This window comes from Python bivittatus, unplaced genomic scaffold, assembly GCF_059951505.1.
Source record: "Python bivittatus isolate LINGU-HERP-01145 unplaced genomic scaffold, Pbiv_v1 ctg000730_np1212, whole genome shotgun sequence".
Taxonomy (NCBI): domain Eukaryota; kingdom Metazoa; phylum Chordata; class Lepidosauria; order Squamata; family Pythonidae; genus Python; species Python bivittatus.
In genome coordinates, this window is record NW_028277109.1 from 839,870 (window position 1) to 861,464 (window position 21,595).

General features: G+C 51.3%; 1 long non-coding RNA gene across 1 annotated transcript; it reads right to left on the reverse strand.

Moving 5' to 3' along the window:
• Positions 1-925: 925 nt before the first annotated feature.
• On the reverse strand, positions 926-21,157 carry LOC148213998 (uncharacterized). The gene is made up of 4 exons (XR_015793565.1): positions 20,464-21,157; positions 17,011-18,187; positions 16,081-16,164; positions 926-15,738 (listed from the first exon to the last, which is right to left on the reverse strand). It is a non-coding gene; the product is annotated as an uncharacterized LOC148213998 (long non-coding RNA).
• Positions 21,158-21,595: the final 438 nt, after the last annotated feature.

Here is a 21,595-nt window from a genome sequence, read left to right on the forward strand (position 1 = left end):
AAGGGGAAAGAAAAGGAAATATAGCCAACAGTAGTTTATGCCAATGCTATTCACCATCCTCCATACTTTCTGTACTTCCAAATTCCCCTTGTTTCTCCACACCGATACACGCTTCACACAATGCCTTTTGTGCTTTAAATGCAGCTAACCGAAGAAATTAAAGGCGGAAGGCAAGAAAAAGGAAACAGAGCTCTTCAGATGTATGCCGAGGCCGCTCACGATACTTCCCCATATTGTCCTGCCGCCCTAGCTCCCACGAAGCCCACACGCCACTCCCTGAATTGCTTTTTGTTCACATTTCTCTTTCTGAGGATCTCAAAACCATCCAAACCTGACTTTCTTGACCTTTCCCTTCCTCTCAGCCCACTCACTTCGTACATTTCTTTCGAGATTCAATCCTCTCTCTATTATCATCAAGCCACCTCTATGTATTTTTTAAAATACTGTTGTATTCAGTCCGCACTCGTTCATCTTCGTGTTTGACCCCAACTCTTCTGTAAGCCATTTCTACTGCCTTCAACTTACTTTTATGTTTCTTCTGACATTCCCAACTCTTGTGTCTGTATCACAAAGGGGAGAGAAGCACGGTCTTTGAGGCAGTTTTTTGACAAACTTTCATGACTTATCACAGGCCAAATGTTATCCACTCTGCTGGTATCTGTCCACCCATTTTCCTGTCTTTAGTAAACATTCTACCACAGCGCACAAATTCTCAGCATGATGGTTGCCATTATTATTATCATGATTATTATTACTACTGCTCTTACAACAACTCCTCTTTCACTTTCAGATTCTCTTTGGGAAAGAAAAGCCACCCCTGAAATCTTGTGATTCATGCATGGGCTGCATACTCCTGCTCAATTCCCCCCCCTTTTCTTGTCCATCTTGTCAGAAAACGACAGACACGGGTTCGGTTGTCCAGTAGACAGAAGTTTTTATTGGGCACGTTTGCAAAGGTGGGTCCCTCCCGCAGCAATGGAGGAACCCCGAAGCAAGGTCTGACAGGTTTTTATACCCCCTATCTGTCCTCCCCCTCCTGCGAGGGCTTGGCTCACAATCTCACCTTTTTTACCGCCCCGGAGCGCCGCTAATTAACCGCAAAACCGCAGACATTCCACTTCCTAATCCAATCAGCGCAATACAGATTGCAATCCCCACTTGACCCGACAGCCGCCCCCTGCCGTCCCTCTTCATTCTGGTGCGAGTGTGCCTTCTGCCCATCCTCCCTCCTGCCACCCCCCCAAGGCTGCCCCATGGTGCACAGCGCTCTCCCCTAGCAAACATGGTTCGTTTGAGGCCCTCACTTCTCCCTGCCTTCTCACAATCTGCAACAGGTGGACAAGAGGTTTTAGCAGCTGGCCCAGATAAAGACTAGAGCGAGGTCAAGGAGCCTAGCCAGGCAATACCTACTAATTACTAATAAATGCTTTTAAGCTGCAGGCCGTAGTGGAGAGGCTAAACATAAGACCCCAAATGCCGCAGCTACAATTAGAATTAACACAAAATATTTCCTTAAAAATTAATGTTGTACAAAAAAAACCCTGCTCTCATTTTTCACCTTATGTATCACCTGTAATCATTCGCTCCATTTTTCCTACTGAACGCCCCCATCTCTGTCTTTGATAGACTGATCTGCCGGCTCCGTGCTCCTCACTGGGTTCTCAGCCGACAGCACGGGCTCCATCTGCACCCAAAAGTACACACCGACTTGCACCCTCAGCCATCACACCTCCAATATCACCACAGTTGTAAAAATGGATTGATTCAGCGACCAAAATGCCTGCTGCGTGAGCGGAGCCGTATTGTGCCAGCCACTGGCTGCAGGCACATCTTCAGCTTGGCTAATGGCTTCGCTCACTTTGGGGTTTGCACAGGGCTGAGCTAGAAATGAGCCAAGCGACTGGGTTTGCACAAAAACCTAATCAAGGTTAGGACTACCTGTTGCTTGTGTGAGTGCAACTTTTAACCGGATTTCTTTGATTTATCCTGGGAACATAGTTAATGATTGCTTATGCCAAACCATGGTTTGTTTAATCAGGATTTATGCTGTAATCCACAGTTGCCTGCCTGTGTTCATGCAATAATTTAAACCTTCAGTGAGTAGACCGTGGACAAGCTACATTCTGCTGTGATACGTGACTTCCAGCAATAGCCATGAGTGGGGGAGGAAGTGCTGAAAACAAGAGGGAACGCGGGCCTGGAACGGAGTGTCCTGCAAGCGGGCCCAGGGGGTTGAAGCCCTGCGCATGGCAAGACTCCGCATTCCTCTACCTGAGTTGGTGGACTGCAGCTGGCTGGCTGCTGATATGGCCCTGGGGCAAGAAAAGACTCTTCTTTCCCACAGCCTCCCTCTGCTGAGCTGGTTTAAGGAGAAGGGAGTCTCTGGGCACCATGCCACATACCCACAGAGCTCTCCTGGCACCAGCTATTGAAGGGCATGTGCTGCCTAGCCCATCGTGCCCAGGGCTTCATACCCAGGGAGGCTGTCTGGGTGGTTGCTGTAGTCGCGGGGCAAGGCCCCGCCTGTCCCTCCCACGGCCCACACTGAAGAGCCTTTGTGTGCCCCAGCTGGGGGCAGATGCCAGCAGCCGCTCCTGGGGAACAGCCAGCGGAGACTGTTAGCCTTCCGTGCCCTTCAGTCGTCCGTGCAGCTGAAATGCCAACCCTCTCCCTTGGTCCCTAAACACCAGCTGGGCCGAGTGACAGCTATACGGCTGTGCCCCGCTGAGCCTCTCCGTCAGCTGTGTCTTCCCAAAAGAGACCACGGGAACCTTCCTGTCTCCACACTTGTGCTGCCTCGTGGGGCACGAAAGTCCAAGGTCTGCACGTCTGCCCAGACTGGTGCCGATCCCATTGCCCAGGAAGGTGCTGAGTCCCTTGGGAGGGCCTTGCTCCCCACCCTCAGCCACGCACCCGATGGCGCCACTTTGTCCCGATGGCCTCCCTCCAGATCAAGGACGGGGAGCAGCCTGTTCTCTCCGTCTGGGCCAGGCTGAGAAGATGGTGTCACCTCTGGGAAATAAAACCTTGTGATTACCTCTGAGCAAAGGCCAGAAGCTAAAGTGACTCAGACACTGCAGTCTGTAAGCCGAGGTCCAGGATTAGTGTTGTGTACAAAGCTACAATTGTGGTTTATTCCATAGACCATGATTCAAACCATAGCTTAGCATGATGCATGAACCCAGCCATGAAAACCTTTCCTGTTTTCCCACTGTACAGACATCGCCCCCAGGATGCGTGTTGAGGATTCCCTCATTAAGGGATGAGATGCTAGCGCTGCAGGCGACGGTCTTTCCGTCTTCCTTCTTCCTCCATCCTCCCCGCAGCCTCCTTCCTGATGTGGGAGGCCCGCCACCCTCCAGACTTTGCCCCAGGAGCCCCCCGGCCCCCTCCAGGCACAGAGAGCCAGCAGGCCCATCCGCTTGGGCAGCCGTATCGTTGTTGGCATTAGCCCACCCGGTGAAGATGGCCATTGACATCCAACAATTCTGGGGAAGTAAAATGCACCTGGGAAGAGCTCTGAAACAAGCGTCTCCAAGCTGGGGCTTGGGCATGCAGATCGTTCAGTGCAAACAAGTGCAAAGTATTGCATGCTGAGGCAAACCACGCAAATAAATCGTCCGTCCGTCCGTCCGTCCATCCATCCATCCGGGGCTGGCAGTCACTGAACAGCAAAGGCTTCTTGGCAGCTTGGTGGACAGGTCATTGAAAATGCCAGCCCTGTGCAACTGCTATGAGAAAGCAGGACCATTTGGGAAAGAACTGGGAATAAAGCTAGCGATACCAGCGTGACTGTGCAGCAACCAGTGGGGACGCACACAATAACACGCCACTCAGCGTGCCTCTGTTGTGGGCCGGCTGAGAGCCAGGGCCTTGGCAGTTCCTTCCAGGTGGAGCAGTCTCTGCCAGTTGGGCTCGCTGGGAGGGAATGGGCCACCCACCCCCCCATCCCGCCACACAAGGGCTGGGATTGCAAGACATGTTTGGTTTGGTTCAGTTGCTTTAATCTTGTTTGGCTTTCACGTGGTTGCATGTGCTGTGCAAAAGTAGCCTCGTTGGGTAGCTTGCATTTTTGCGCATCGTGCAAAAGAAGAAATGCACCGGGGTATCTGCTCCAGTTCCTCCCCTGTTGCCCCTGTGAGGGGCATCCTCTATCTGGGCAGGCTGAGTCCTCGCAACATTCTGAAGCACAGACTAGCCAATTGTGGCGTAATCGTGCATGTTGTGCAAACCCACCCCATGGTTCATTCACAGTTTACTGTAGTGTGTCCCACAGGCCCACCCATTGGGTTGACTCTGCCACAGTTCATTTAGCATCATGTGGGCGTCCTGGGAAGACAGCCCAAGGACTTGCTCTGGGGGCTCCTCTGGAGGCAGAGGGAAGACTTCTCAGCCGCAGCCCTCCTTGGAGAAATCCAAGGGTGGGTCAGGCAGGCGGGGCAACAGAGCCCTAGCTGGGGAAGGGTTCGCTGCAGCTCAAGACAAACAAGAAGAGTGCAGGGAGGGCTTAGCTAATCTGAGCAAATTCACATCTCCAGGGCCAGATGCACGACATCCAAGAGGGCTGAAGGAATTAGCAGAGGCGGTCACAAAACTGCTCCCCATCATCTTAGAGAACTCCAGTAGGATTGGCAAGATCCTCGTCTTCAGGAAGGAAGGAGAGGATCCAGATCTGTCAGCATGAATTCTTTACAGGGCAATGTCCTCAAACAGATTATCCGACAGTATGTATGTGAGCACTTCGGTGGACATGCTACAATTAACAGGAGCCAGCGTGGCTTTGTCACAGACAAATCATGCCAGATCAGCCTGTCTCCTTCTCTGAGAGAATTACTAGCTCGGTAGGTCAGAGGAATGCTGTAGAAATGGGGTTCCAACCTCAGCAAAGCCAGCAGAGAGATTTATGAAATTCTCCTTCATAAAATAGTAAAATATATATTAAATGATGTTACAGTTAGATGAACTCATGTCTGGCTTATGATTGCACCCCAAGAGGGCTCATTAATGGCTCCACTTCAGTTTGGAGGGAAGTATTGAGTGGAGTGCCACGGGGCTCTGTCCTGGGCCCTGTGCTGTTCAACACTTCTGTCCATGACTTGTTGAAGGAATAGTAAACATGGAAGGTGGCTCATGTTCCAGAAGAGACAGAGAAGATCCCATGAAATCCAGACAGGCATGAGCAGAAAGCTGAAATGAACAGGATGGAGTTTAGCAAGTTCTGCCTCTGGGTTGGAGAAATGAGAGGCGTAAGTCTAGGATGTGGGGAGGCCCACCTTGGCTCAGGTAGATGTGAGAGTCCTTGGGCGTTCTTCTTGACCACAGGTTCAACTTGAGTCAGCAGTGAGGGGCAGCAGCCAAAAAGGTCAATGTTATCTTTGGTTAATTAACAGGAGCATATGGAAGTCATTGTCCCACCATGGTCTAGTCCCACTTAGAATACCATGCCCACTTCAGGGCGCAGCAGTCTGAAAAGGAGGTCGACAAACCATAGTGAATTCCAAGGAAGGCTACCAAGATGGTGAGGGGTTTGGAAACCAAGCCCTAGGAGGTGTGGTCAAAAGAGCTGGATAGTTTAGACTGCAGAAGAGATTGTAGGGGAGATATGATGGCTTCCAATATCTGAAGCAGCACACAGAAGAAAAAGACCTCTTCTCAATTGCCCCAGAGAGCAAGACCAGAACCAGTGAACTAAAACTACAAGGAAACAGGTTCAGGCGTCATGAGGAACTATCTGGCTATATCAGTTGCAGCCAGTGTAACGGGCTGCACATGAAGTGGTGAGTTCTCCTGGAGATCTGTTGCATCTTGATGAGGTTTTAGAGAGAGGAGAGTATGTTTGTATGTGACCTTTGTAACCAGGCTAGTTAAGGGTGCTATAGGAAAACAGCTGTTTGACCTCCACCCTTGGCTTTAGAATGAGGCAATGTTGGGCGGGGGGGGGGAAGTAATTGTTGGAATGGGATGAAGGAAAAGCTTGCTTATAACCTAGGGTTTTGGGGGGGTAGATGAGGCTCCCTCGTGGGGCTCAGTGTTTATAGAATGGCAGGATTAATGGATCCCCATACCTTTCCCTTTGGCTGTCGGAGGCTGTTCCTCCAGGAGAAGCTGTAAGTCATGAAGCCCAGAACTTGGTTTTGCCCCAGTCTTTGCTCTCCTCCCTTCCCTGCAGAAAATATTCCAGCCAAGTCTAAAAATGCAGGCTCATTGTGGGTTCTCTCCTATCAGCTTCATGCTCAGCAGCTAAAACCAGCATCCACAAGGGGTGAAGCAGAACATGGGCACAATCCCCAAAGGGCACGAATGTGCTCTCTGGCCCAGGAGACCCTCCGTGGTTCTGCAAGTTCAGGCTACAGAAGGAGGTAGGAGCAGGTGAGGGAACCTCATCCATGCTCACACTGGCACACTGCCTCCCTCCCTCCCTCTTCCAGGCATAAGAGATCAGAGGAAAGATCCCTAAAGGGCCGAGAGAGTACAGCTGTGCCCTAGAAGAAGATCCAGAATGGAACTGAAACAATTCTGTTCTCCTGACACCTACTGATAGACAAACTCTGCCACATTTGGTCCCTCCAGAAAATTTCTGACTTGCCTTGCTGGAGACTTTCTCCTTCAGAGGATGGCGATGGGCACAAGAGGATCAGCTATTGTTGACTTGATGCTAATCAGTAGCAAAGACTTAGCTGAGGAGGTAGAAGTAGCAGGAACCGTGGGGGGAAGGAACCAGTCCAGGACTTGATTTTAAGAGAAACCCAAACTCAGCATAATGAAAGGCTAATTTTGGACTTTGAAAAGTGGATTTAATAATCTCAAAGCATCCATAAGTAGGAATCCATGGCAGGAGAAGTTAATAGGAAAAGGAGCTCGAGGTGGTGAGAGTCCCTAGAGAAGAAGACACTAAAAGCACAGTTGAGGGGGAAAAGAAGGAGGACAGCAGAACAAAAGCTTGTGAAGTTTTGAAAACACAAAAGTCCCGTCAAGGAAGTAGCGAGAGAGGCAGGTCCCCAAGGAAGAGGACAGACAGGTAGCCCAGCACTGTTGAGGGGGCATCAGGGAAGGAGAAGCTCAGGATGAGCTGAGATTGGCAAATGATGCTAAGAACAACAAAGGGGGCTTCATTAGACACATTCAAAGTTAAAGAAAAGAATCCATATACCAGCTACTAATAAATGCTGACAGGTAGCAAAGAAAGAGCAGAGCAACTCTGCTCTTATTTTGGTTCAGTCCACCAAGCAGGAAACTGAAGAGCTGGCTGAAGGTGCAACTCTGAAGCTTGAGCTGGACAGAAAGATGGTCAGGGAATCTATTTATTTATTTGTTTGTTTGTTTGTTTGTTTGTTTATTTAATTTGTATGCTGCCCATCTTCCCCAGAGGGTGACTCTGGGCAGCTATTTCCTTTGAATGAGTCTAAACCTCCAGGGAGATGAACTGCATCCCAGGGTACTAAAAGAACTAGCTGAAGGTTTGATGGCACCTTTCGTAATTCTCTTTGACAAATCCTGGAGAACTGATGGTGCCAGAGGGGAGGAGGAGAGCCAGTGTTGACCTGCTCATCCAAAGGGGAGCAAGGAAGATCCAGCAAACTAAAGACCAGCCACTCTGACATTGATATCTGGGAACATTCTGGAGCAGATCGGACTTTGAAGGCCCTTGCCAACAATGCAGAAGTCAGAACAAATCTTGCCAGACTAACCTTACCTCATTTTTTGATCAAGTAACTTTCTTAATAGATTGCGGGAACGCCACAGGTGAGACAGTTGACAAAGTTACACATGACATGCTGATACCAAGCTAGTTAAGTGTAGGCATGACATATAAGTGCATACAGAGCTGGCTTGAAAATCATCCTCGGAGACTGCTCTTCAAAGGTTTCTCATCAAACTCAAGAGAGGTATCAGGTGGGGGGGCCACAAGGTTCAGTCCTTGGTCCTGTACTCTTCAATATTCTGCTTTGCAACTTGGAGGAAGAGATGAAGGAAATGCTGATCAAATTTGCAGACTGCGAGGGTTATGTTGAAAGCTAAAATTCCTCAGAGCAGGAATGCCATTATGTCTGTAACAAGCCTGAGAAGTGCAAAGCAAGAGGTCTGTTTAAGCTGTGGGAAAGGCAAAGAAGAAGAAGAAGCAACACTGGATTTAAACCAGAGTGAGTGTCGGAAGGGATTGCACCTTCATGTCGACAGAGGGCAATCAACAGCTTAAAATGGCTTCACCGTAACGGATGATCAAGACTCTTATCTAGCTATGCCATGTTAAGAGTCTGGGAAGCTTCTGCTGAATTTGCTCCAGCACACCTGATGGAGATGACACAAAACTGGGTAGGAGAGGCAATGACAGAAATACAATTCAAAGCCATCTTGAAATGGGTCAGAAGTAACAGAATGAAATTTTGCATAGACGAGTGCAACGTTCATTTAGGACACAAAAATCAAATGCATCTTTACATCTGGATTGGTGATTGATTGACTGATTGCCACCAAGTTGGTGCTGACTCTTAGTAACCACAGAGATAGATCTTCCCCAACATGGTCCTTCAGGTCTTCCAACAGTGCACCCATCACCGCTGTAATCAAGTCTGTCCACCGTGCTGCTGGTCATCCCCTTCTTCTCTTTCTGTTCACATTTCCCAGCATTATGGACTTCTCAAGAGTGGTAGGTCTTTGAATAACATGTCGAAAATATGGTAATTTGAGTTTGGTCATTTGTGCCATAAATGAGACTTGTGGACTGATTTTTTTCTATGATGCATTTGTTCATTTTCTTGGCTTTCCACAGTATTCTCAGGAGTCTTCTCCAACACCAAAGTTCAAAAGCCTCAATTCTCTTCCTATCCTGCAACTTCAAAGTCCAATTTTCCCTTCCATACAGTGTCACAGGGAAAACACTTACCTGCATGATTTGGATCTTTGTAGGTATAGACACATCCCAGCATCTGAAGATCTCTCCCAAGGCCTTCATTGCTACTCTACCAAGTGCTAGTCTGTGGCATATTTCTTGATGACTGGTTCCTTTACTATTGAAAGTTGATCCTAAAAAGCAGAACCTATTCACCACTTCAGCGTGGTTGCTGTACCTATTGTCATTAGTTTAGTTTTCCTTATGTCTAATTGTAGTCCCGTTTTTTTTCACCGCGCTCCTTGGCTTTCATTACTAGAGCTTCCAGATCATTTTCATTTTCAGCTATCGGCGTAGTATCATCTTCCTCCAGTTTTCAAACCATGCTCATCTTCTTCCAGTCCAGCTTTCCTTAATATACATTCAACATATAGGTTGAATAAATAAGGGGAGAGCATACAGCCTTGTCTTACTCCTTTGCCCACCTGCAGCCGGTCTATTTCGCCATGTTCTGTCTGGACTGCGGCTTCCTGACCTGTATATAAGTTTCTCATGAGCACAATGAGATGCTCTGGGATTCCCATTTTTATGAGCACTTTCCACAGCTTGATGTGATCGACACAGTCGAAGGCCTTTCTATAATCAATGAAGCTCATACAGTAGTATTGACTTCTTTTGGATATTCTTTCGCTTTCTCAATGATCCAGCACGCATCAGAAATAATGTCTCATGTTCCTCAGTCAGCCCCTGGCCACATGTTTGCTATTATAAGTGAACTCTTCCACCTCCCTGTAGCAATGATATAGTCGGTTTGGTTTTTGTGTACTCCATCTGATGATGTCCATGTATGTAGGTGCTGTTTTGGTTGCTTGAAGACTGTTAACAATGAAAAGATCATTGGATTGGCAGAAACTGAGATGTCATTTCCCTGCTTCATTTCTGTCTTCTAAGCCATACAATCCAGCTATATTTTCTCCCTTAATATTTCCAGCTTTGGCATTCCAGTCTCCCATCATAAGTAGCACATCTTGCATGTTCTGTTGATATATAAAACCTTTTCACCCCTATGGGTGGTCTGTGTCTTCCTCAATCTCGGGTCCTCTCTTAGAGGCCTGGGAGTTGGAGGTTTCTCTGCAGGATCTTGGCTGTTCCTAGCCCTGCACTCTTCTGGGCAGAGAGCTGTGATGTTGTTCTTGCCATCTGTTGGAGCCACTCTCTCAGCTTAGGAGTCACAGCTCCGAGTGCTCCTACCACCACCGGGACCACTTTGGCTTTTACTTTCCACATCCTCTCTATTTCCTCCTCCAGACTCTGGTACTTTTCCAGCTTCTCAGACTCATTCTTCTTGATGTTGCTGTCACGTGGCACCACTACATCTACCACCACCACTGTCTTCTGGTCCTTGTCTACTACCATGATGTCTAGTTGGTTGGCCAGTACCTGCCTGTCCATCTGGATCTTTAAAGCGGGGGGAAAGTAAAAGAAAAATAGAAAAGAAAGAAAAAAGATACAAAGAAGTAGCTTTTGATCTTCTTTACAGCAATTATAAGTACAATTATAAATTTACCTCTTTCTCTACAGTTACAACTTTCTATAATCTATCCTGTCTAATCATCAAAACCATAGAACATAAGTTTATTTTTGTCTGTTTTATGTAAAAACTCCATAAGGGTTTCCAGTCAGCAATAAATGTAGTTCTTACCTTTTCTCTGATGAAAGAAGTCAATTTGGCCATCTCAGCAAGTTCCATCATGTTCACCAACCATTCCTCTATTGTGGGCAATGTCAAATCTTTCCGTCGATTTTGGATTGAATTTGGTTCGCTGATGACAACGTGTAATCAATTCATTTCATATTTCACTGTATTGAGCTTCCCACATTCATTCTTCTTACTTTCCATGTAATTCTGCACCTTCAGATTTTGTTTTCCTGCATGGCAACATCAGCAACTAGATGTCCTGAAGGCTGTCATCTGGCCAGGTCATAAGCACCATTAGTACTCCAAAAGATCTTCAGGTCAGTTAGATGTTGGTTGCCACCCAATTTGAGGGGCCCATTATCCAGCACACGTTGTCAACATCTTGTCTATCCCTATGGTTTTCCAAAAGTGGTTCAGCATTGCCTTCTCCTTCACTGTATGAAATGATGACTTTGCTGTTGTCACTTCTGCCTGCAGCCTCTTCTTCGACTGCTGTTGCCTGGTATAGGTGTCTGCTTCCTGTAGCTGGGCAGCTGGGATGACCTTCACACCTTGGGTGACCGTGCTGAGCGTGCATGCTCTCAGCGTACACTCCCAGTGTCCCTTGCTTATCCCCTCCTCCAACCCCACCATGATGAGGCAGCATAGCAGAACTTGAGGAAAGAGGCTGATAGTATCGTATGGATAATAACATCTGTGAGAAAGTTCTTCAGATAGCAGTTGAATGAAAATTGAATGTCAGCGTGACACGGCTGCAAAAAAGGGAAACCTGACTTAGGCTGCAGGAAGAGAACTACAATATCCAAACCAAGAAAGTAATTGTTCCACTCTGTTAGACAGATGATTGCTTTGTGGAACAAAACAACAGAGGGGATGTGATAGCCCTGACAGGTTGTCACACAGCAGAAGGTCAAGGTCTGTTCTCTCCTGTACAAGAAGAGGAAGAACAATCGTGAGCCACAGGAAGGCAGATCCCGGTTGAAAGGTGGGGAAACCTTCTTCAGAGCAAGAACATTTCTGCCGTGGTACCCCTGGCCCAGAGAGGCGGGGGGTCCCCTTACTGGATGCATCCAGGAGAAGGCTGGAGAGCCGTCCCTCTGAGCTGCTTTCACTTGGATTCCTGTCCTGGGCAGAACCGGGACTCATCCCCTCTGCCTCCTATCTCAGCTGGTTAAAATGCATCAGGAATACCAAACAAACGCCATTCTGTCACTCACAAGGGAAGGGCTGGGTGCCTACGACACACTAAAGCCTTTCTCTAAGTCAACAGGTTGCTAAGAGTCCCGGAACAAGCAGGGCCCAAACAAGTGACTCATGTGATGGCTTCAGTGTAGGAGGAGAACTGGGCTAGTCTAGGGTGGCAAAAAATCAAAAGAAGTCGAGTAGAACCTTTTCCAGCTCACAAATTTTACTCAAAGGCATCTTCTTCTGTGATCCATACACATTACGATGTTTGATTAATTCTGTGCCATCAAGTCTGTGTCGACCCTTAGCAGCACCTAGGTAGATTTTCTCCATGATGATCTGTCCCTGAACTTGGTCCTTCAGGTCTTCCAACGGTGGAGTATTATCACTACGTTACTTGCAAAAAATTGGGCTCAGATAGCACATTTTCCGACTCACAAATGTTATGCAAAGGCATCCTCTGCAGCTCATGAAAGCTGATGCCTTTGAATAAAATTTGTGAGTTGGCAAAGAGGCTACCAGACTTCCTCTGATGATGGCTCTAAGTGCAGCTTGATGCCTGCTTGGGTATGATTTGGGTTCACTCAACACGCTGAGTCCGAACCAGACGCCACCTCACCCTGTTTTGGCCTATTTGGATGTGCTCTGCAAACCTGTCCCATATTTCATTCTTCCTGCCCCCTTCGGTCCAGGGCCCAGGCCTGACTCTGTTGTCGATGGTGTAAGGTCAGCGGGCTTCGGAGACAGCCCTCCTTGAGAGTATCCAGAACTCCTTTTCCATGGGCTGAGATGCCTTGTTAGTACAATTCGGGGGGGGGGGGGTGTTATGAAGAGGCCTCGTCATCTTCCACCTACAGTGCTCCCACTTTTCTTCCCTGCTCCTTGTCTCCCTTTTCCTTTTCATAAAATAGCAGAAAAGCAAAAATCTCTTCATGGGGCGGGGGGGTGGGGAGAGACAGGCTAGCTGCACAATGGCTTTTGATTGCCAGCTGAATCAAAAGCGGCTGGGTGGGCGGTGCTGCGTGGGACTCTGAATGGAGGCAGTGAGGCACGGAAGTTGGAGAGAAGCCGGTTTAGCACCCAGCCAGGGAGAGGTCCAGGCCCTCGGCTGGCGGAGGCCTCTGCTAGGACCCTGGCCGAGGTGAGAGGGGGGTTCTGGATGGGCTGCAAGGCGGGTCACCCCAAACGCTGGGAACGCAGCTCGGCACCCTTGCGAAGCCCAGGAGCACCCTCCTTCTCTGAATGAGTTCCTGCCCATTGCTGCTCTCTTCCTGGGGACCAACTGGGTGCCCCAAATGTCAAAAGACCCCAGCCAGCCCCGGCCCAGGAGCTCAGCAGTAGCCCGCTGGCCGGGGTCAGTTGAGTCCCAGGCACGGGAGGCTTCTGGCTTCCACTCCTCCCTCCCACCAACGGTCTTGCAGCGCTGGGCCTCGAGGCAGCTCCCGCGTTGTGGGTTTTCGGGCAGCGGAATCCAACGTGGCCCCTGCAGGTTGGTCCCTGGCCCTCTCCCTGCTTCCCCACTCAAGACGGCACTGGGAGGGGTCAGGAAACTGCCCAGGAGCGGGGCCAGGGTGCTAGCCCCACTCCCCTCCTGCCCTCCTGCCCGTGGCAACTGCAGCCTCGGCCGAGCCCTCTCCGTCGCGCAAGCCGGAGCGCTGAGAGGCAGAGCGTGTCTACACAGGCGCACTGGCACAGACAGACACGCAAAGGTGGGAGGCCGGCTTGCAGAGCCTGATTTATCCTCACCGAGGTCACCATGGAAACCATGAGCAAGAGCGGGGAAGACTTTCTCACCCGAACGAAGGTGCCGGAGAAGGTGTGGAAGAAGTTGGGAGGAGGGGGCCGTTCAGCCAGCAGCCTGCAAGGAGACCCGGGGGAGGCGAGCGGCGGAGAGCTACTGCAACCCGGGGGGATGCCTGCACGACCACAGGGTTGGATCTGCAAAAGCCGCTCTGGCGCTCCTCAGCGGGGCCAGCCAGGACCTCTTCCAGACCAGCTTCTTCATGTTCTCCTGGACGGCAGTGGGGTAGGGGGTAGGGCAGTTGCTTCAGGCCCACTTTTAGAGCAGAGAAGAAGGCCCCAGGCCAGCCCGCTGACCAGCAGCGTTCCCAAAACGATGGCTGGCAACTCCCTGATGTCCAGTGCAGGGAGATCTTCTGCCAGAAGCCTTTGCCCAGCTGCATCTGCTGCATCAGTTGTGGCCTTTCCTAGGCGGGGGGGCTCTTCAGACAGCCACTCATGTCCTAGTCACCTTACAGCTCAACTGTTGCAATGCACTCTGCATGGGGCTGCCCTTGAAGACCGTTTGAAAGCTACAGCAGGTCCCGAATCTAGCAGCATGAACAACAATTAGCAGGCTGTGCCATGCCCATGTAACACACATGCCTGGTGAGCTGCACCGGTTGGTCGCTCGTGGGCTTCCGGGCGTGATTCAAGATGCCACTTATGGCCTCTAAAGCCCTACATGGGCCAGGTTATCTTCCATGGCCCCTGCCTGGCCGGTATGATCTGACAGGTTGGCACGCTCTGGGTCCCCTCAATTGACTAGTATAATCTATCCGGAGGTAGGAAGTGCCTTCTCTGCCACAGCCCCTGCCCTCTGGAAGAGCTCTCCCCTGAGGCCTGGATGGCATCCTGGCCCCACCTCCAGGCCTCGGGTAGGGCAGAGGAGCGCCCGGTCAGAAGCGTTTGGCATCGATCGCGTAGGTTTGGGTGTTGGTCGCCTGGACTTCCGTCTCATTCATTGCAGCCTATTTTTCATTGCATTGTGTTTTATATTGCGAGCTGCCCAGAGTTGGTTTGGAGTCGGGCAGTGCCAATAACAGTAATAACAATAATAGTAATTCATGTGCCTAACCCACAAAGTCATGGCGCTATTGAGGTGCAAGGAGCGGAGGGGAAGGCTTGGCCCCCTACGCCTCTTGGGAGCTCCTTCTGGCCAGAATGGCCCACGCCCTTTGGACTGACCGGGGGATGCCCAGGACCTCCTCAGGCCGCCCCTGCTCCTTGTTTCCTGCTCGGGGCTTTCCAGTGGAGAACAAGAGCAGTGCTGGGCAGCACCGGGTCGCCACGTTGCATGCTTGGGCCAAGGCCAAGATGGCCCCCGGGTAGGCAAGCCCACCCAACTGGCAGATTCTGTATGCTCTGTGGGAAAGGCCTTGGGAGACAGGAGGAAGAGCCGCAGCCGGGCAGCCGTCGCGCAAAAGGAATCTCAGCCCACGAAAGGAAGGGGCCGTGGGAAGCGTCTCAGAAGGGACCCTCCCTGGCTTTCCGGAGAGTAAAAGGAGGGGAGGGGGGAGGGGAGGGGAGCAAGGCTTTCAGGCTTTCAGGCTTGCAAGGCTCCATTAATGTAACCTGACAGCAAAAGTTGTGTTAGTGCCCATGCTGTGCGCCTCTTGTCTGGGCCACCTCAAAGGGCTGGCAGACTCAGCATGGGGGCTAGTTTGCAGGGCGGCTGGAGCCTGCTCTGCCACAAGCAGAGACTGGCTGGGGGGCGAGAAGGGAAAGACGAGTTGCAGCCCGAAGCAGTTGCTTCAATAGGTCCGGCCCTGGGGCCAGCCCCACCCATCTGTGGATGCAGAACTAAAAGCAGCGAAGCAGCCTGGGGCACAGGGGGGTGGGGCTGGGGGCCACAAAAGTCAAGATGGTGGTTACAGCTGTGAAATCAAAGTCCCGCCCCTTTTTATGTCACAACCACCGTCTTGACTTCTTTAAAAACACACACCCGAACATACGTGCACACCCGACCGCCCCGGGGCAGGCCCTTCGCATGGACTAAAAGGACTTTGGGGTCCCCTGAGCCAGCAAGCTCCGTTTGGTCTGCAGGAGGAAGAGCCTCGTTGTGCTGATCACGAGAGAGACGGCCCCCCTCTTGGCACTTCCCACGTCCCCAGGCGGCCACAGCAGCTGCCACTTCCGTCAGCCCCAGCAGCTCGGATGGGCTTGGCTGAGCTCATTTCCGTAGCCCCCTTCTTGGCGGCCTGTTTTTAGCTCTGACGACGGATCCTCCCCCCACCTGCATATCCTGATAAGAAAGAAAGAAAGGAAGGAAGGAAGGAAGGAAGGAAGGAAGGAAGGAAGGAAGGAAGGAAGGAAGGAAGGAAGGAAGGAAGGAAGGAAGGAAGGAAGAAGAGGGGGAGAGAAGAGAAGAGAAGAGAAGAGAAGAGAAGAGAAGAGAAGAGAAGAGAAGAGAAGAGAAGAGAAGAGAAGAGAAGAGAAGAGAAGAGAAGAGAAGAGAAGAAAGAGTTTTCAACCTCAACCATTGAGAGCATCAACACACAATGTCCTCCCAGCCCTTCCCTCCAGCGGGGGGGATAAAGCTCCCTCCATGCCCCAATTTGACTGATTCTTCGCATTTCATGCTTACTTTTGCCTCCTCATCTGTTCTCCAGAGTCTCAGGAGCGAACAGCAACTTGAAAGTCCCTCAAGCGGAGCCTGTCTAAGGACGGCCTTGAGCAGTAAACAGAAGGCGAAGGTTAGAAGTGTCGGGATGGCCTCTTCGGCTGGTTCACACCACACGCCTGATCAGGTCAGCTATAAACCTAGTGAGCACGTTTAAACAATGCACAAAACTTGGCTTGGCTTAGTATTTTTGTGACTTAGTGTGTTAGGCAAGTCCAGCCTGTTTAACACATTTATGGTTCAAACATTACAAGAACCTAGAAAATTGGTTAATTCTGTAATCAAGTTACAGACTGTAATCAAGCTGTGTAAACTCGGCCATGGTTTCGCGTCCTGGAGCTACTTGTGGCCGGCCAGGCCCCTGAAACCCACCGAATATACCGGAGGGGTAAGCGCCCACACGCTTGGCAGGCGAGATGCAGGCGTGGTGCAAGGCGTCGGGGGCGAGGCTGGCAGAGGTGCGGGTGGAGGGAACACACATGGCGGGAGGGGCTCGGTGAACGAGGCAGCAAGGCGTGTGAAGGAGTCAGAAAGCTTGGCTGGAGAAATGGCAGCAGGCAGGCAAGGAAGGGGCACGAGGGGAGTAAGGACACAGGCAGAGAGGGGAGGTGGCAGAAGTGGAGCTGGGAAGCCGAACAAGGGGAGTCGTCTGCACGGCAGCTTACTGGAGGCTGAAGAGGAGAAGCAAGCCAGGCCAGTCAGCCCTTAATCAGAAAACACACAACATCTTGAAAAGGAAGAGCCAGAGAGTTGGTTAGGACCGCACTGAGGTCAAAAATGTAGCAGGGGTCAAGAGCAAGAATGCGTGAAGTGCAAAGCCAGATGGAAGACGGTCCCTGCGTGGTTTAAATCCTCTCCCCGCTAAGCCCGTGAGATGAAGCTTTCCTTGCTCACCAGCTGACAATAGCGAGGCGCCAGGCTTGTTTGCAGAGCCAGCGTCTTGCCATTTACTCATGAGGTGCTTCCTTGGACTCTCAGGCCGGGGTCTTCCCTGCTTCTTGGCACCCGTGTTGGCCAACAAGAGGCCAGTGCTGGCCAAGGAGGGACCTGGGAGAGTGTCAAGTGTCTGTCTACTGAATCAGCAGGTTCAGCACCTGGTGGAACCCGGTCCACCTGGGTCTTGGAGCCTGGCTCTGGGGCCACGGCAGGAACGGATGAGGCCCACATTTTGAACCCTATTTTCTGCACGTTTGGACAGTTGTAAGAAGCAAAATGGCTAGTCCTTGGAGATGCGGAAGGCACCATGTAGACCTCCTGAGCCTCCTTCAGCAAACTGGTCCTGCCCCCACTCACTTTGGGAACGTAATCCTCAGTGGCCCCCACTGTCTGGAGTGGCCCTTCAGCCAACAAAAGTTGCACAAACTGAGTGGCGGAAAATGAAGGGTACCATTCCGGCATCTGTAAGCCTTCACCCCAACATGCCTGCTTCTTGGGGGAGTTCACACAAAATGCAGACTGGCCTCAGAGGCAGAGTTTTGTGTCGTGCAGATGAGTTCCTCAAGTACTACCATTGCAAGGCGTAGAAAGGCCAGTGTTTGGATACGCAATGAAGAGAACTTGCATCCTGTCAGTCAAATAGATATATAACCCAGGCATTGCAGGAAAGTTGAGAAACAAGCGAAGCTGGAAGGGGTTTGCAATGATTGATTGATTGATTGATTGATTGATTGATTGATTGATTGATTATGTGCCATCAAGTCGTTTTTGACTCCTGGCAACCACATGGATTTTCTCCATGCCAATCTGTTCCCAGTCTGGTCTTTCAGGTCTTCTAACGGTGCACCCATCACTATAACTGACTCCATCCCCTTGGCTGCTGGTCATCCTCTTCTTTTCTTTCCTTCCACCTTTCTCAGGTTAGAGCCAACTCCAGAGAGCTGGGTCTTTTCATAATGTGTCCAGAGTACGATAATTTGAGCCTGACCGTTTGTGCCTCGAGGGAGAACCCTGGGTTCATTTGTTCTAGGATCCATTGGTTTATTTTCTTGGCTGTCCATGGTATTCTCCGGAGTCTTCTCCAACACCAAAGTTCAAAAGCGTCAATACTCTCCCTTTCCTGCTTCTCTTGCTCCTGCAAGGAAATAAGTTGGGTGCTTAAGAATCTTGGAGCCCAGTATTTGTACTTAGTAAGAGCTAGGAGAGGAGATATGAAGATAAATTGGGGGGGGAAGTAATTAGATCACAGGATGAGATAACAGGCTTCTTAGCAGACAACCGGAGCCTGCAAAGAAAGACCAAGAGGGGAAAGGAGGTCACCTTTTAAGAAGTGAGAGGAAGACACCAAGTGTACAGGTTGGGTGCAAAACCATGTGTGTAGGGTGCAGCGGGCTTCATCCTGAGAGAGGACAAGCACGGAAGAAATGTCTAGGAAAATGAAAGGAGAGGGTTTTCTTGCGGAGAGGAGATTAAAAGGAGGCAGAGATTTAAAGTGAGAAAGAAGTTACTCTGGAGCAGTGTTTCTCAACCTTGGCCACTTGAAGGTGTGGACTTCAACTCCATGCTGGCTGGGGGATTCTGGGAGTTGAAGTCCACACCTCTTCAAGTGGCCAAGGTTGAGAAACACTGCTCTAGAGTAAAGGAGAAAGGAGGCAAAGCTTTAAAGTAAGAAAAAGATTACTCAGGTGTTAGAGTTAGGGTTAGGAGATAATAAACCAAATGTTCCAAAGTAACTAAGACGGCTTGTGAACCCGAGGCGAAGGGAGAAGGCTCATGCATGCCCTGTCCGTCTGCCTGCCTGCAGCTCGGGCTCCAGAGGTGTGGAAGGGCCAGCAAGTTCCCCACAGGAGAGCATCGCCCTGCGGTCAGCTGGTGAGAGGAGGGAGGCCAGGGGGTGAGGCACAGCCAGGGTGTGGCTAGGGGAGAGCGGATTGGGGCAGGCCAGGCCAAAGGGGACAAGTAGATGACAGCATCTGGAGGAGCCAGCAGGGAGGTCTTTCAGGTCACCCAAAGGGGGCCTTTGGCCAAGCAGCCTTGCCGAGGGGAGGGAAGGAAGAGTTGGACCCTGTCGTGGATGTCCAGGGTGTCAAAGGGCTGAGCATGCAGTACGCTGTTCAGATGGGCGAGGAAGATCCTGGGCGAGCCTCTGGCTCTGGGAGCTCCAGCCCACAAAGGTCAAGGGTTTATCTTGAGTAAAGCCATTATTGATTTTAGAGACTATTGTTTTTGTTTATTTATTTTTTATTTTTATTTTTTAAAAAAGCTGTTCCCAGCCTTTGGTTATACTCAGAGTTGTAGTTATACTAAGTAGACTCAAGAGATTATTATTTTGGTACTGGTGGATTCCTTCTTGAGCAGGGGGTGGACTAGATGGTCTCCCTGGTCCCCTCCAACCATGGTGTTCTATAGTTGATGCTGGATTCTCCAGTCAGGTCAGGGCTGGCTCTTTGTTGGCCCAGAATCCATGGCCAATGACAAAGGTCTCTCATGCTGGCAGGTGAATTGGCGGGTGGGAGTGACCCCTCCCGCTAAGACCTCAGTGAAGATGCTTGGGGGGACCGGAGGAATTGCAGCAGAGCACCAGAGGTTGTTCTGAGCATGTTGGTTGCAGGGCTGTTGGGGGGCAGGGTGGGGTGGGGGGGATGTCTCAAAAGAGTCAAGATGGCGAGGGCATTCACATACTCAAAGCCCTGCCCATTTTTAAGTTGCGTGGCTGCAATGGCGGGCTTTGATTCTTGACTTTTTAAAATGAGCATTTAAGACAATTATTGAAATCAAAGGAAGCCAACTGTGGGGGCTCAATAAAGGACAAGGAAGGCAAAGATCCCCTGGGGAAAGAAGTGTAAAGAAGGGAGGGCAAGGACATTAAAAGCAAATGATCAAAGCCTTGAGGATTCTGCTGCCTGCCAGACGTGCAACGGGGCTGACTTTTGTGCAACTCGCACAGTTGTGCTGAGTCGCGGTGAGCCTTGGTGAAGGCAGGCCCGCCTGCAATGCCAGGAAGAGCGGCCCCGCCAACGCTCTCAGCTCGGCTGGAGCAACGGGGCTTGGGCCGGGGCTCTTGCAGACTCAAGGCTGCCTTGAGGCAAGTCGGGCATCTCGAGCCCCCCATCCCCGCCCCCTGTCCTGCTGTGAAGAGGGAAGCGGTCGGGGTCTCCGCAGAGGCTGGCTTTGAGTTCAGGGCACCCTCTGCCACCCTAGGGCTGACTACACGTGAGCTGCCTCCAAACAACGGGTGACCAGGATGCGCCCCCTCAGGGCCAAACAGGGCCAGACCCGGTTAACACTGGGACGGGACAAAGTGGGGTGTCAGCTAGGCTGGGGCATCAAACGGACATCCACAAGGCCACGACTCCTCTCTGGGCTGCCGAGAAGGCGCTGCATCTGCGGAGCCGCCGGAGTTCACCCTACCTTGCCTTGCTTGGCCCAGCGCATTAGCGGTAAATTAGCCAGGTGGGTTCCCTGGCGGAGCGCGCGAAGCCCCCGCAGCCCAGGAACAAACCAAAGTGAGAACCAGCCGAGCCCCCGGTGCTGTGGAAAGCCTTGGCCACTCCCTGGCGTGCTTGACCCGGCTGTGCGAACACAGCCGGAACCTCCTCTCCCAGCCCGGCCTCGCCTCTTTCTCCCAGGGTGTTCCTCACGGAGGGCAGATGCCCCCTCCTCTGCACCGAGCTCCGAGGGAGGGAGGTTTTTCTCTTTTTTTTTCTTTTCTTTTCTGGCAAGGAAAAAGGTGCGTGGTGGGTGAGTGTCCGCTCTGGAAAAGCCGAAAGTGCTAGATGGCAATATCTAGAGCCCCTGCAGAATTCTGGCTGCAAAGCAGGGCAATTGCAAAGGTTAAACCCCCAGCCGCGTTTTCAACCCATGCAGCAGGAGGCAGCCATAAAGTCCCTGCGCCTGTCCTGGAGACAGATAGATGCTCGCGCGCGGGGTCAGAAGGGGCACGCTGTTGATTTCTGCTGCCCCGCTTTTTTGGCTGCTGTTGTTGTCCTGTCCGTGAGCCAGATTCGTTACTGGGAAGACTTCCTGGCCAGGGCTTTTTCCTCTCCCCAGGACCAGCTGATGTCATTGCTCTTCCTGAGCACCGATCCCCCCAGTCCCGGGGGGCTTCATCTGGGCGCTTCCTGTCCTGACAATAATGGTTGAGGTCACTGGTTGCTCGCTTCTCAACTCTTGGCAAATAAGCCTGTTTGTTCAGCGGTGCAAGAAGAGAACGGTGTGTGTGTGTGTGTGTAGTGAGTGGGTCCAGGCCAGCTCTTTTTCCCTTTCTGTCGCCCTGGACCAAGGACCAGCAGCCCCAGGCTGGCGTTTCTTCTGGGCTGGGCCGCAGCCAGCAGGAGGGCCACCTAGTTCAGCCCTTCCCCGCCTGCTGCGGGCAGAGGGGGTGCCTCAGGCCTCTCCACCATTCGGCCTTCCAGAGGCCTTGGATTACAGCTCCCATCTGTCCCTAGCCTACTGGCCCAGGATGATGAGAGCTGCAGTCCTGCGCCTGTGGGGGTTTCCAGGTGGGAACCCTGCTTTGCTCCAGCTGGCCGGATCGCTTGAG